At 41.3% G+C, this 12295-nt stretch overlaps 1 long non-coding RNA gene across 1 annotated transcript in view; it reads right to left on the bottom strand.

The window, feature by feature from the left end:
* Positions 1-12295, bottom strand: part of LOC133560485 (uncharacterized) — a 248536-nt gene that overhangs the window by 157622 nt on the left and 78619 nt on the right. The window lies entirely within an intron of this gene.

Here is a 12295-nt window from a genome sequence, read left to right as displayed (position 1 = left end):
GTCAGTCACCTGAAATGGTTTTCACTTCACAGGTGTGCTTGCAGCTCATTGAGAGAATGCCAAGAGTGTGCAAAACAGTAATCAGAGTCAAGGGTGGCTATTTTGAAGAAACTAGAATATAAAACAGGTTTTCGGTTTTTTCACCTTTTTTTGTGTTAAGTCCATAAGTCCACAATCATAGTTTTGATGCCTTCAGTGACAATCTACAATGTAAAGCATTTAAGTCTCACCTTAAAACTCATCTGTATACTCTAGCCTTTAAATAGACCTCCTTTTTAGACCAGTTGATCTGCCGCTTCTTTTCTTTCTCCTATGTCCCCCCCACCCTTGTGGAGGGGTCCGGTCCGATGACCATGGATGAAGTACTGGTTGTCCAGAGTCGAGACCCAGGATGGACCGCTCGTCGGGACCCAGGATGGACCGCTCGCCTGTATCGGTTGGGGACATCTCTACGCTGCTGATCCGCCTCCGCTTGAGATGGTTTCCTGTGGACGGGACTCTGGCTGCTGTCTTGGATCCGCTTGAACTGAACTCTCGCGGTTGTGTTGGAGCCACTATGGATTGAACTTTCACAGTATCATGTTAGACCCGCTCGACATCCATTGCTTTCGGTCCCCTAGAGGGGGGGGTTACCCACATCTGAGGTCCTCTCCAAGGTTTCTCATAGTCAGCATTGTCACTGGCGTCCCACTGGATGTGAATTCTCCCTGCCCACTGGGTGAGTTTTCCTTGCCCTTTTGTGGGTTCTTCCGAGGATGTTGTAGTCGTAATGATTTGTGCAGTCCTTTGAGACATTTGTGATTTGGGGCTATATAAATAAACATTGATTGATTGATTGATAAATAGTCAGGGAAATAAAGAAAACGCATTGAATGAGAAGGTGCGTCCAAACTTTTGGCCTGTACTGCATATACCTTTTTCATGGTATGCAAGTATTTTAAAATGATTTATTTTTTTATTTTTACACAATGAGTCTTAGCTGCAGGCCAGGCAAAAACACAAAACAAAGGCGACATCATCATGTTTAGCGACATGAAAGAATAAGGAGACATTTTCCACACAATGCAGCGCAGTCTTTGTTCATTTGTATTCTTTTTTTTAACGCTGACGTTTATGTTTGTTCGCCCGAGTCGTTATGAACGTAACGCACGTGTAAAAAAAAAAAAAAAATTACAGTTGTGTTGCACGTACTCTCGCCTTCCCATCAAACGCACCAGAGGCTGGCATGGAAAATGAAAGCGATGAAGATCATTGTGCAGCCATCAGGGCACTTTTGCCCCCTCTGTTAAAAAAAAATAAAAAAAACCTGCAAGCTCAGCGATATGAAGCGAGTGTGACCTCTTTATGGAGGCTCGCTTGGGAGCTGCCGAGCCGTCTAAACGGTCGGGCGGAAGGAAGGAATGGGGAACACTCGCTTCAGTTTTACAAACCCTGTTTCCATATAAGTTGGGAAATTGTGTTAAATGTAAATATAAACGGAATACAAAGATTTGCAAATCATTTTCAACGCATATTCAGTTGAATGCACTACAAAGACAAGATATTTGATGTTCAAACTCCTAAACTATTTTTTTTTGCAAATAATAATTAACTTAGAATTGCATGGCTGCAACACGTGCCAAAGTAGTTGGGAAAGGGCATGTTCACCACTGTGTTACATCACCTTTTGTTTTAACAACACTCAAGAAACGTTTGGGAACTGAGGAAACTAATTGTAGAAGCTTTGAAAGTGGAATTCTTTCCCATTCTTGTTTTATGTAGAATTTCAGTCGTTCAACAGTCCGGGGTCTCCGCTGTCGTATTTTACGCTTCATAATGCGCCACACATTTTCCATGGGAGACAGGTCTGGGCTGCTGTTGTAACACGTGGCTTGGCATTATCTTGCTGAAATAAGCAGGGGCGTCCATGATAACGTTGCTTGGATGACAACATATGTTGCTCCAAAACCTGTATGGACCATTCAGCATTAATGGTGCCTTCACAGATGTGTAAGTTACCCCTGCTTTGGGCACTAATACACCCCCATACCATCACAGATGCTGGCTTTTGAACTTTGCGCCTATAACAATCCGGATGGTTATTTTCCTCTTTGTTCTGGAGGACACCATGTCCACAGATTCAAAATATATTTTGAAATAAGGACTCGTCAAGACCACAGAACACATTTCCACTTTGCATCAGTCCATCTTAGATGAGCTCGGGTCCAGATGTTGTTGATGAAGGGTTTTCGTTTTGCATTGTAGAGCGTTAACTTGCACTTACAGATGTAGCGATGAACTTTATTTAGTGACAGTGGTTTTCGGAATTGTTCTTGAGCCCATGTGGTGATATCCTTTACACACTGATGTCTGTTTTTGATGCAGTACCGCCTGAGGGATCAACGGTCCGTAATATCATCGCTTACGTGCAGTGATTTCTCCATATTCTCTGAACCTTTTGATGATTTTACGGACCGTAGATGGTAAAATCCCTAAATTCTTTGCAATTGCACTTTGAGAAATGTTGTTCTAAAACTGTTCGACAATTTGCTTACAAATTGGTGACCTTCGCCCAATCCTTGATTGTGAATTACTTAACATTTCATGGAAGCTGCTTTTATACCCAATCATGGCACCCACCTGTTCCCAATTAGCCTGCACACCTGTGGGATGTTCCAAATTAGTGTTTGATGAGAATTTCTCAACTTTATCAGTATTAATTGCCAGCTTTCCCAACTTCTTTGTCACGTGTTGCTGGCATCAAATTCTAAAGTTAATGATTGTTTTGCAAAAAAAATGATCAGTTGGAACATCAAATATGTTGTCTTTGTAGCATATTCAACTGAATATGGCTTGAAAAGGATTTGCAAATCATTGTATTCTGTTTATATTCACATCTAACACAATTTCCCAACTCATATGCAAATGGGGTTTGTATATGTCCGTGCAGAAGGTCTGAGAAACATCCATCATGTTGGAGATAATGCACAAAAAGGTCTGACGACACTCCGAGTGCTAACGGCGGCAGTTAATGAGGTTCATATTTGGGGAAGAAGAAAGGTATTTTTATGGTCCTAATTGTGTTAATACTGCTGCCGCCGCTTCCATTAAAAGCACCTTTTACGAGCGAAATAACAAATAAATCAGATTTGAATTTATTCAGGGGCGTTTTAGCATGAGGTAGCCCTCCTCTACATACAACAGATGGCACTGCGGTGGAAAAGAAAGTGCTTTCCTCAATCTAAAGTACCAGCAGACCTCTGCCAAGGCAGAAAAATCTGGGGGAAAAAATGAGGACTTTGTCATACGACAACATACAACTTGAATGTGGGCTGTTTTGTGGTCTACGAAAGCAAGGAACCACCATGGTCTTCGATTAGCGCAAAACATCGGTCTATATATACACACTATATCGCCAGAAGTATTTGGCCACCCAACCAAATGATTAGAAGCAGGTGTCCTAATCACTTAGTATATGAAATCAAGCACTTGGGCATGTAGACTTTTTTTTTTTTTTTTTTACAAACAGTTGAGAAAGAATGGGCCTCTCTCAGGAGCTCAGTGATTTCCAGCATGGAACAGTCATAGGATGCAACAAATTCAGTTGTGAAATTTCCCCGCTCCTAAATATTCCAAAGTCAACTGTCGGCTTTATTATAAGTAAATTGAAGAGTTTGGGAATATATACACACATGTATACACAGTATATATATATATATATATATATATATATATATATATATATATATATATATACATAAACATATATATATACATATACACCATATATATATATATATATATATATATATATATACATATGTATGTATGTATATATATATATATGTATATATATATATATGTATATATATATATATATATATGGATATATATATATATATATATATATATATATATATATATATATATGGATATATATATATATATATATATATATATATATATATATATATATATATATATGGATATATATATATATATATATATATAGATATATATATATATATATATATGGATATATATATATATATATATGGATATATATATATATATATATATATATATATATATATATATATATATACAGAGGTGGGACCAAGTCATTGTTTCGCAAGTTACAAGTAAGTCTCAAGGCTTTGCCCTCAAATCCCGAGTCAAGACAGGCAAGTCCGAGTCAAGTCCAAAGTCAATACTGGAAAGTCTTAAGTCAAGTCCCAAGTCCTGCATTTTGGGTTTCGAGTCATTTCAAGTCTTTTTGACCACAGACTAATATGTGTACCCAGATTGTGTATGGTTTTAAAACGCTGTATGTATTTATTATTTAAAAAAAACTGTGCTGACATTGCACTTCATAATAGCACTATTAACCAGTTATTCTAAACATTTAACTCATTCCTTTACAGTATAAACACATTTGAAAAAACAAGTGCAACTGTACTTATTTGCACCAAAGTGTTAACATTGTATTTCCATGGAATATTGCATTGTAACTTGTTCATCAGCAGTTTATGTCATGTTGTCACCTTAACTCATTGATCTCATCTCATACTGTATGTGTTTATGTGTGCGTACACATGAAAAACAACAAATACATGAACATAACAATGAACAGTGCTGTACTTGTTAGATGTCAGGGCTTTATGGAATATGTACACATATTCTTAATATAGTATACATTTTAACTGACCTGTGTTTGACTATGTTTGTCTTTTTGTAGGTGGCTAAAATACGCGGTGCTGCTGACCGCCGTCTAACGTTACGTTGCTGTGTGTGATACATTCATTAACGTAACGTTATGTGTAGGTACCTCATGCAACCCTGCTTAAAAAAAATCACTTGACAATAAGTATGAATAAGGTAGCATCTGCAGTGGACGCAACAGGTTGCCGTGTTTGCAATGACGTTATAACCATAGACATCTTATAAGTAGACGCAGAATTGGCTGCTGTGACGCAAGCAATTTGGCCGCCATCTTGAAGTGGTGATGAGGAGCCGGCAAGCAGCCTAAACTAACATTTGACAGGTAGAAAACAAAGATGCTGGGCTGGTATTCAGCGTTTTCCTGCTCAATTGAGCGGACTATTGAAAATAGGAATTGGAGGATTACTTTTGACAAGTAAGAATTTACATTAACATACTATTGGTTGTATTTTGTGAAAATAATATTACCACAGAGTTAAGCAGGAGCAAAGAACTACAATATTTGTATGTGAAAATCACAAAGAAATCTCCTGGGGGAGGATGACCCCCCTAGAGGTATTTGGTTTACAAACTTTCAGGCCCACCTAAAACAAAATTCACCAGCCGCCATTGATTATGATACATTCCCATTTTATTGTAACCACAGATAAGTCTTCAAGTAACAATATTCAAATACTAACTTTGTTGAGTAAGACAGAATTTGGTTTTATTCTGAATCCAGTGAAACAGATTGGTGGTTTTAGCTGACATAAAGACTTTCAGGTGTTTATATATGTTTAAGTATTTGGCAGACACTTTTATCCAAAGCAACATACATGAAAAATACATATAAAACAATCACTGTAAACATGATCATTTAAAGGAAGAATGTAATAGAAAATATCAATACAAAGTGTCAAGACAGAATAAACTCTCTGCTGTTGCAGTAACAGAGATAAAGTCTATAACAGTGGTTCTCAACCTTTTTTCAGTGATGTACCCCCTGTGAGCATTTTTTTTATTCAAGTACCCCCTAATCAGAGAAAATAATTTTTGGTTGAAAAAAATAGATAAAATACAGCACTATGCCATCAGTTTCTGATTTTTTAAATTGTATAACAGTGCAAAATATTGCACAATTGTAGTGGTCTTTCTTGAACTATTTATAAAAAAAAATATGTAAATATAACTATAAACTTGTTGAAAAATAAACAAGTGATTCAATTATAAATAAAGATTTCTACACATACAAGTAATCATCAACTTAAAGTGCCCTCTTTGGGGATTGTAATAGAGATCCATCTGGGTTCATCAACTTCATTCTAAACATTTCTTCACAAAAAAGAAATCTTTAACATCAATATTTATGGAAAATGTCCACAAAAAAATCTAGCTGTCAACACTGAATATTGCATTGTTGCATTTCTTTTCACAGTTTATGAACTTACATTCATATTTTGTTGCAGTATTGTTCAATAAATATATTTATAAATGATTTTGAATGGTTGCTATTTTTAGAATATTAAAAAAATATATCACGTACCCCTTGGCATACCTTCAAGTACCCCCATTTGAGAACATCTGGTCTATAGGTCCATAAGATATATAGATATCTAATGTATTCATACATTGTTTATGTAGGATATACGCATGTATATATAACCTAATCATATTCTTTCTTCAACTTCAAAATAGCTGACTGTTTTTTCCCCCTTCTCTGGGATTATATTCCCAGTTTTGATCTCAGACGTCTGGTCACTTATAGCATCTCAGACGTCTGGTCACTGATAGCATATAAGAATATTCTATTTCCGTTAAGCAAATTATGAACACGCCAAGACATGTGTCCTTTATCACAGTTACATGTATGACAAAAAAAGCGCGTGAATATAAGTGGTATTCAGTGAGGTAAGATGTATGAAATGCACTGACAGTTCATGGCTCCTGCCAAGTGAATTGCACTGAGTGGAGCGGATCACCACTCCAAGATGGCGGCCCCGCGTCTCGTCTGCGGCAATAGGCAGTAGCCCTCGATGCTGCATACCCTTATAAGATGTCTATGCTTAGAACGCTAGCAGTGAGTTTACAGCCTCACTGATTTAACTACACAGCAAATAAAAGTCACGTTACTCAGCCAATAAACGCTAGCTTACATTCAACACTTACCCTTCTTTGTGCAACTACAAATGTCGAACGAAGTTGTAAATTGATGCGCCTCCATCTGTAATCTTCCAACCGCATGTTTTGCTTACGGCAATTCCTGTTTTGTTGACCAAGTCGTACTTTTAATACCCGAACGAAACACTTTATGGCATAACTTTCTTCACTTATTCTTCTGTTGTTTGAAAGCTCTTCTTCGTTGGTTTTCCTGCAATTTGATTGGGTGAATGCCGTGTGACGAAAACAACACGGATGTAATTTGATTGGCTGTTGTACTGACAGGTAGCGCACAGGCTGTCATCGCACACACGCTGACAAACACACGTACAAAATGAAAGATACGGAGCGCTCCTGAATAACTTTTTAATCGTTGGGTTTTGGGGAAAAGTAGCAAGTCATGTGAAGTCAAAAGGCTCAAGTCCAAGTCAAATCACAAGTCATGGATGTTAAAGTCTAAGTCGAGTTGCAAGTCTTTTTACATTTTGTCAAGTCAAGTCTAAAGTCATCAAATTCATGACTCGTGTCTGACTCGAGTCCAAGTCATGTGACTCGAGTCCACACCTCTGTGTATATATATATATATATATATATATATATATGAATGTGAGTGTGAATGTTGTCTGTCTATCTGTGTTAGCCCTGCGATGAGGTGGCGACTTGTCCAAGGTGTACCCTGCCTTCCGCCCGATTGTAGCTGAGATAGGCGCCAGCGCCCCCTGCGACCCCGAAAGGGAATAAGCGGTAGAAGATGGATGGATGGATACACTATATATATATATATATATATATAGAGAGAGAGAGAGAGAGAGAGAGAGAGAGAGAGAGACATACGCACATCATAGTGTCTTCAAAGTGTGCATTCTTTTACTAAAATTACCAAAATCCTAAATTGTGAATTTGAATTGTGAATTATATTTTTATATAGCGCTTTTCTCTAGTGACTCAAAGCGCTTTACATAGTGAAACCCAATATCTAAGTTACATTTAAACCGGTGTGGGTGGCACTGGGAGCAGGTGGGTAAAGTGTCTTGCCCAAGGACACAACAGCAGTGACTAGGATGGCGGAAGCGGGAATTGAACCTGCAACCCTCAAGTTGCTGGCACGGCCACTCTACCAACCGAGCTATACCGCTGTAGGTTCCACTGTATGTATTCACATCCACTTCAAATAAATATTTAAGTACGGAGACGCGCCGAGTTTTTGTGCATATGGGAACTAACAAGCTCTCGCCAAGCTTCAATTTAAGTACTCTGCTAAATAAACACCCCCACTATAATTAGAACAGAAGTGCATTGCAGCAGGCAGAGTAAAGGAAGCAGAAAAACGACAGTAAGTCAGAGGTGCGTTCTCAAATAAACGCTCCGTTTGCTTTAACAGATGACACTTCAGCGCTACTCACATCCACGACCGGACCACGTTTCACTACAACCTTGATGCGTCAGGGTTTGACATAATAGACTTTTGTCACAGTCTAACTGCCCTTAAAAAAAACCCAGACGACAACACATGTGTTCTTCATTTATTTACAAGTGCACGTGACCGCGGCTCTAGCTCGCGTTGATCCGGGGAGAACGTTCAAAAGTCCTCACGTCTACTGGATGGCACTCGGGCCAGGAATGCACGCCAAGTCTGCTTCGGGAGCCACGTTTGCGCACGGTATGCACAAACGCACATTGACTACTCAAGGGCATCCTGTCAGAAGCAGATCCATACAAGGTGCAGTGCCAGAGCCTCGCAGCCATGAGAGATCATATAATCGCGTTTTACTGGAGTTATCTGCCATATTCTTGCATAGACATAGGAGTGTAAATTATTTATGCGTAAGCTACGCTTATGCCAAAGAAAAACAAGGACATTGAATGATGTAACACTTCTACTTTTAAACCTCTACACATAAACTCGGGAAAAGTTATTTTTCTTGCGAATCCAACACATGGCGGCACAAGCAATCAATCAATGTTTATTTATATACTGTAGCCCTAATTCACAAGTGTCTCAAAGGGCTGCACAAGCCACGACGACATCCTCGGTTCAGATTCCAAATAAGGGCAAATTAAAACTCACAACCCGGTGGGAGGTCAATCTGAATGACTATGAGAAACTTTGGAGAGGACCGCAGATGTGGGTGACCCCTCCCCCTCAATGGACGCCGAGTGGGTCTAGTCAAATATTGTGAAAGTCCAGTCCATAGTGGATCTAACACAATAGTGAGAGTCGAGTCCATAGTGGGGCCATCAGGAGACCATCCTGAGCGGAGACGTCCCCAACCGATGCACAGGCGAGCGGTCCACCCCGGGTCCCGACCCTGGACAGCCAGCACTTCATCCATTGCCAGCGGACCTGTGCCCCACACGACTACAAACGGACTGACTTAAAATTTCTAACACAGCTTAAAATGCTGTACCAAACAACCCCCTGTAGCTTTAAGGTGTTCGGTAGAACCACCCATAATTGCGGTACACACATGTAAAGGGACCAACAAAAACATGTTTTCGTCACGGCCCGAGCGCGTGCCAATGCGCACTCATCAGTGCGCTCTACTGATTGCGCCTCCAAGAGCACACAGCTGTAATCACTCACCAGCAATCAGCACACCTGTCGTTGATCAGAGGTACTGCCTTCAAAAGCCTGCACAACCTGCTATCCCGTGCCAGAACATAATCACCTGTTCCCGTATGCTTCCCCTGTCTCCCGTGATCGAGCTGTGTGCCTCGACTTCCCACTGGATTCCGGACTGCCTACCTCAATCCTCGACCCCTGCTTGGACACGGACTTGTTGACGCCTCGCTATACCCCCCCGACAACCTGCCTGTCCCACGGACGTTCGAGCCTGCCTTTCCCCTCCAGGACTTCCGCCTCTTGCTCAACACTCCCGGTAACATTATATTATTCACATGTAAAAAATACCCAAGTGTTTATTGTTTATTGTTAGTGAACTATGATGCGGAATTTCCCGTCAGGGATCAACAAAGTACTTTCTATTCTATTCTATTCTATTCCATTCCAACACACATCATCTAATCTCCACACATAGTCAAACACCATACACTCCTTTTGGATTTAGTCACACTCCATACACTTGTTTATTCATATAAATGTATATTGTATATATATATACATATATTTATATATAAAATAAAACAGAGCTACTATTCCCCCTTGTGGTCTGTGCCGTCTACTCCCCCCTGTACGTAACGGTTTTTGCGAAATTCGTTGAAAGAAAGGCATCCATCGAGCAAAACGTCTTACTTGCTCGACGAAAAAGTGTCCGTAAGTTGATGACTATTTTCATTGACCTATTGTGTTAAAAAAAAAAACATGCAAAATAAAACACATAACACAGAATAGAATAAAATGAGCTGTAACTGAGATATCAGATCTTGTTGTTGTTCATGTCTGATGGCCGAGGGCAAAAATCTGTTCAGGTGGCGGGAGGTGTGGGTCTGGATGGACCGTAGTCTCCTGCCTGAGGGGGTAGGGGAGAAAAGTTTGTGTCCAGGGTCAGAAGAGTCAGCTGTGATCCAACCCACAAGCCTCCTGGTCCGAGAGGAGAACAGGTCCTGGAGGAGTGGGAGCTTGCAGCCAATCACCTTCTCAACAGCACGTACGATGCTTGTCCCGGACTGCGGCGCCGGGGAACCACACAGTGATGGCGGGGGTGAGGATGAACTCGATGATGGCTGAGTAGAACTGCACCAGCATCTCAGTCGGCACCTTCAGTTTCTTCAGCTGCCGCAGGAAGTACATCCTCTGCTGGGCCTTCTTGATCAGGGAGCTGATGGTCGCCTTCCACTTGATGATCCTGGGTGATGTTAGTGCCCAAGAAATGGATGGAGTCCACAATGGAAACGTGGGTGGGAGAGTCAATCAGGGTGAGGGGGGATGGTGAGGCTTTTACTTTCCTAAAGTCCAAGATTTTCTCCACTGTTTTCGGGGCGTTCAGCTCCAGGTTTTTGGGGCTGCACCAGGACGCCAGTTGAGCCACCTCTCTCCTGTACGTGGACTCGTCGCCACCCGAGATGAGCCCGATGAGAGTAGTGTCGTCCGCAAACTTGAGCAGCTTTACCGACTGGTGACATATGTATACATATGTGTGTGTATATATATATATATATATATATATATATATATATATATATATATATATACATATATATATATATATATGTATACATATATATTATATATATGTGTGTTACTTATAACATATTCTATTTGATCATACTTTAAGTTATCCAGAAAACATATTTTGTCAAAGATGTATTGTGACTCCAAGAGCCATGGTAGACGCAACATTTCAATGCGTCACACATTACGTGGTTGGGATGCAGCTGTTTTTAATCATACATTTGACCAGCAAGTGGAGTCTCGTGACGAAGCATGCATCGAAGCTCCCAAAAATTCTCCAACCAATTGACTCAAGTGGTTCAAAGCCTCATGAGGCTTCATCTCAGCATCACTACTAACAAGTATGTGTCTCAAATTTGATCAATATTGGTTGAAAAAAACTCATAACTTTTATGGACAGAATTTCTAGGCGCAGTCAAGGCATTGAGGGGTTCCGGTTTGGTGGCCGCGGGATTAGGTCTCTGCTTTTTGCAGACGATGTGGTCCTGTTGGCTTCATCTGGACGAGATCTTCAGCTCTCACTGGATCGGTTCGCAGCCGAGTGTGAAGCGGCCGGAATGAGAATCAGCACCTCCAAATCCGAGTCCACGGTTCTCTCCCGGAAAAGGGTGGAGTGCCATCTCCGGGTTGGGGAGGAGACCCTGCCCCAAGTGGAGGAGTTCAAGTACCTAGGAGTCTTGTTCACGAGTGGGGGAAGAGTGGATCGTGAGATCGACAGGCGGGTCGGTGCGGCGTCTTCAGTAATGCGGACGTTGTACCGATCCGTTGTGGTGAAGAAGGAGCTGAGCCGGAAGGCAAAGCTCTCAATTTACCGGTCGATCTACGTTCCCATCCTCACCTATGGTCATGAGCTTTGGGTCATGACCGAAAGGATAAGATCACGGGTACAAGCGGCCGAAATGAGTTTCCTCCGCCGTGTGGCGGGGCTCTCCCTTAGAGATAGGGTGAGAAGCTCTGTCATCCGGGAGGAACTCAAAGTAAAGCCGCTGCTCCTCCACATCGAGAGGAGCCAGATGAGGTGGTTCGGGCATCTGGTCAGGATGCCACCCGAACGCCTCCCGAGGGAGGTGTTTAGGGCACGTCCAACCGGTAGGAGGCCACAGGGAAGACCCAGGACACGTTGGGAAGACTATGTCTCCCGGCTGGCCTGGGAACGCCCCGGGATCCCCCGGGAAGAGCTAGACGGAGTGGCTGGGGAGAGGGAAGTCTGGGCTTCCCTGCTTAGGCTGCTGCCCCCGCGACACGACCTCGGATAAGCGGAAGAAGATGGATGGATGGATGGATGGATGGATGGTTGAAAAAACAAGCAAAATATGTTACTTTTCT

This window comes from Nerophis ophidion, linkage group LG01, assembly GCF_033978795.1.
Source record: "Nerophis ophidion isolate RoL-2023_Sa linkage group LG01, RoL_Noph_v1.0, whole genome shotgun sequence".
Lineage (NCBI taxonomy): Eukaryota > Metazoa > Chordata > Actinopteri > Syngnathiformes > Syngnathidae > Nerophis > Nerophis ophidion.
Note: the sequence above shows the minus strand (reverse complement) of the source record. Positions and strands in the feature narration are given on the sequence as shown.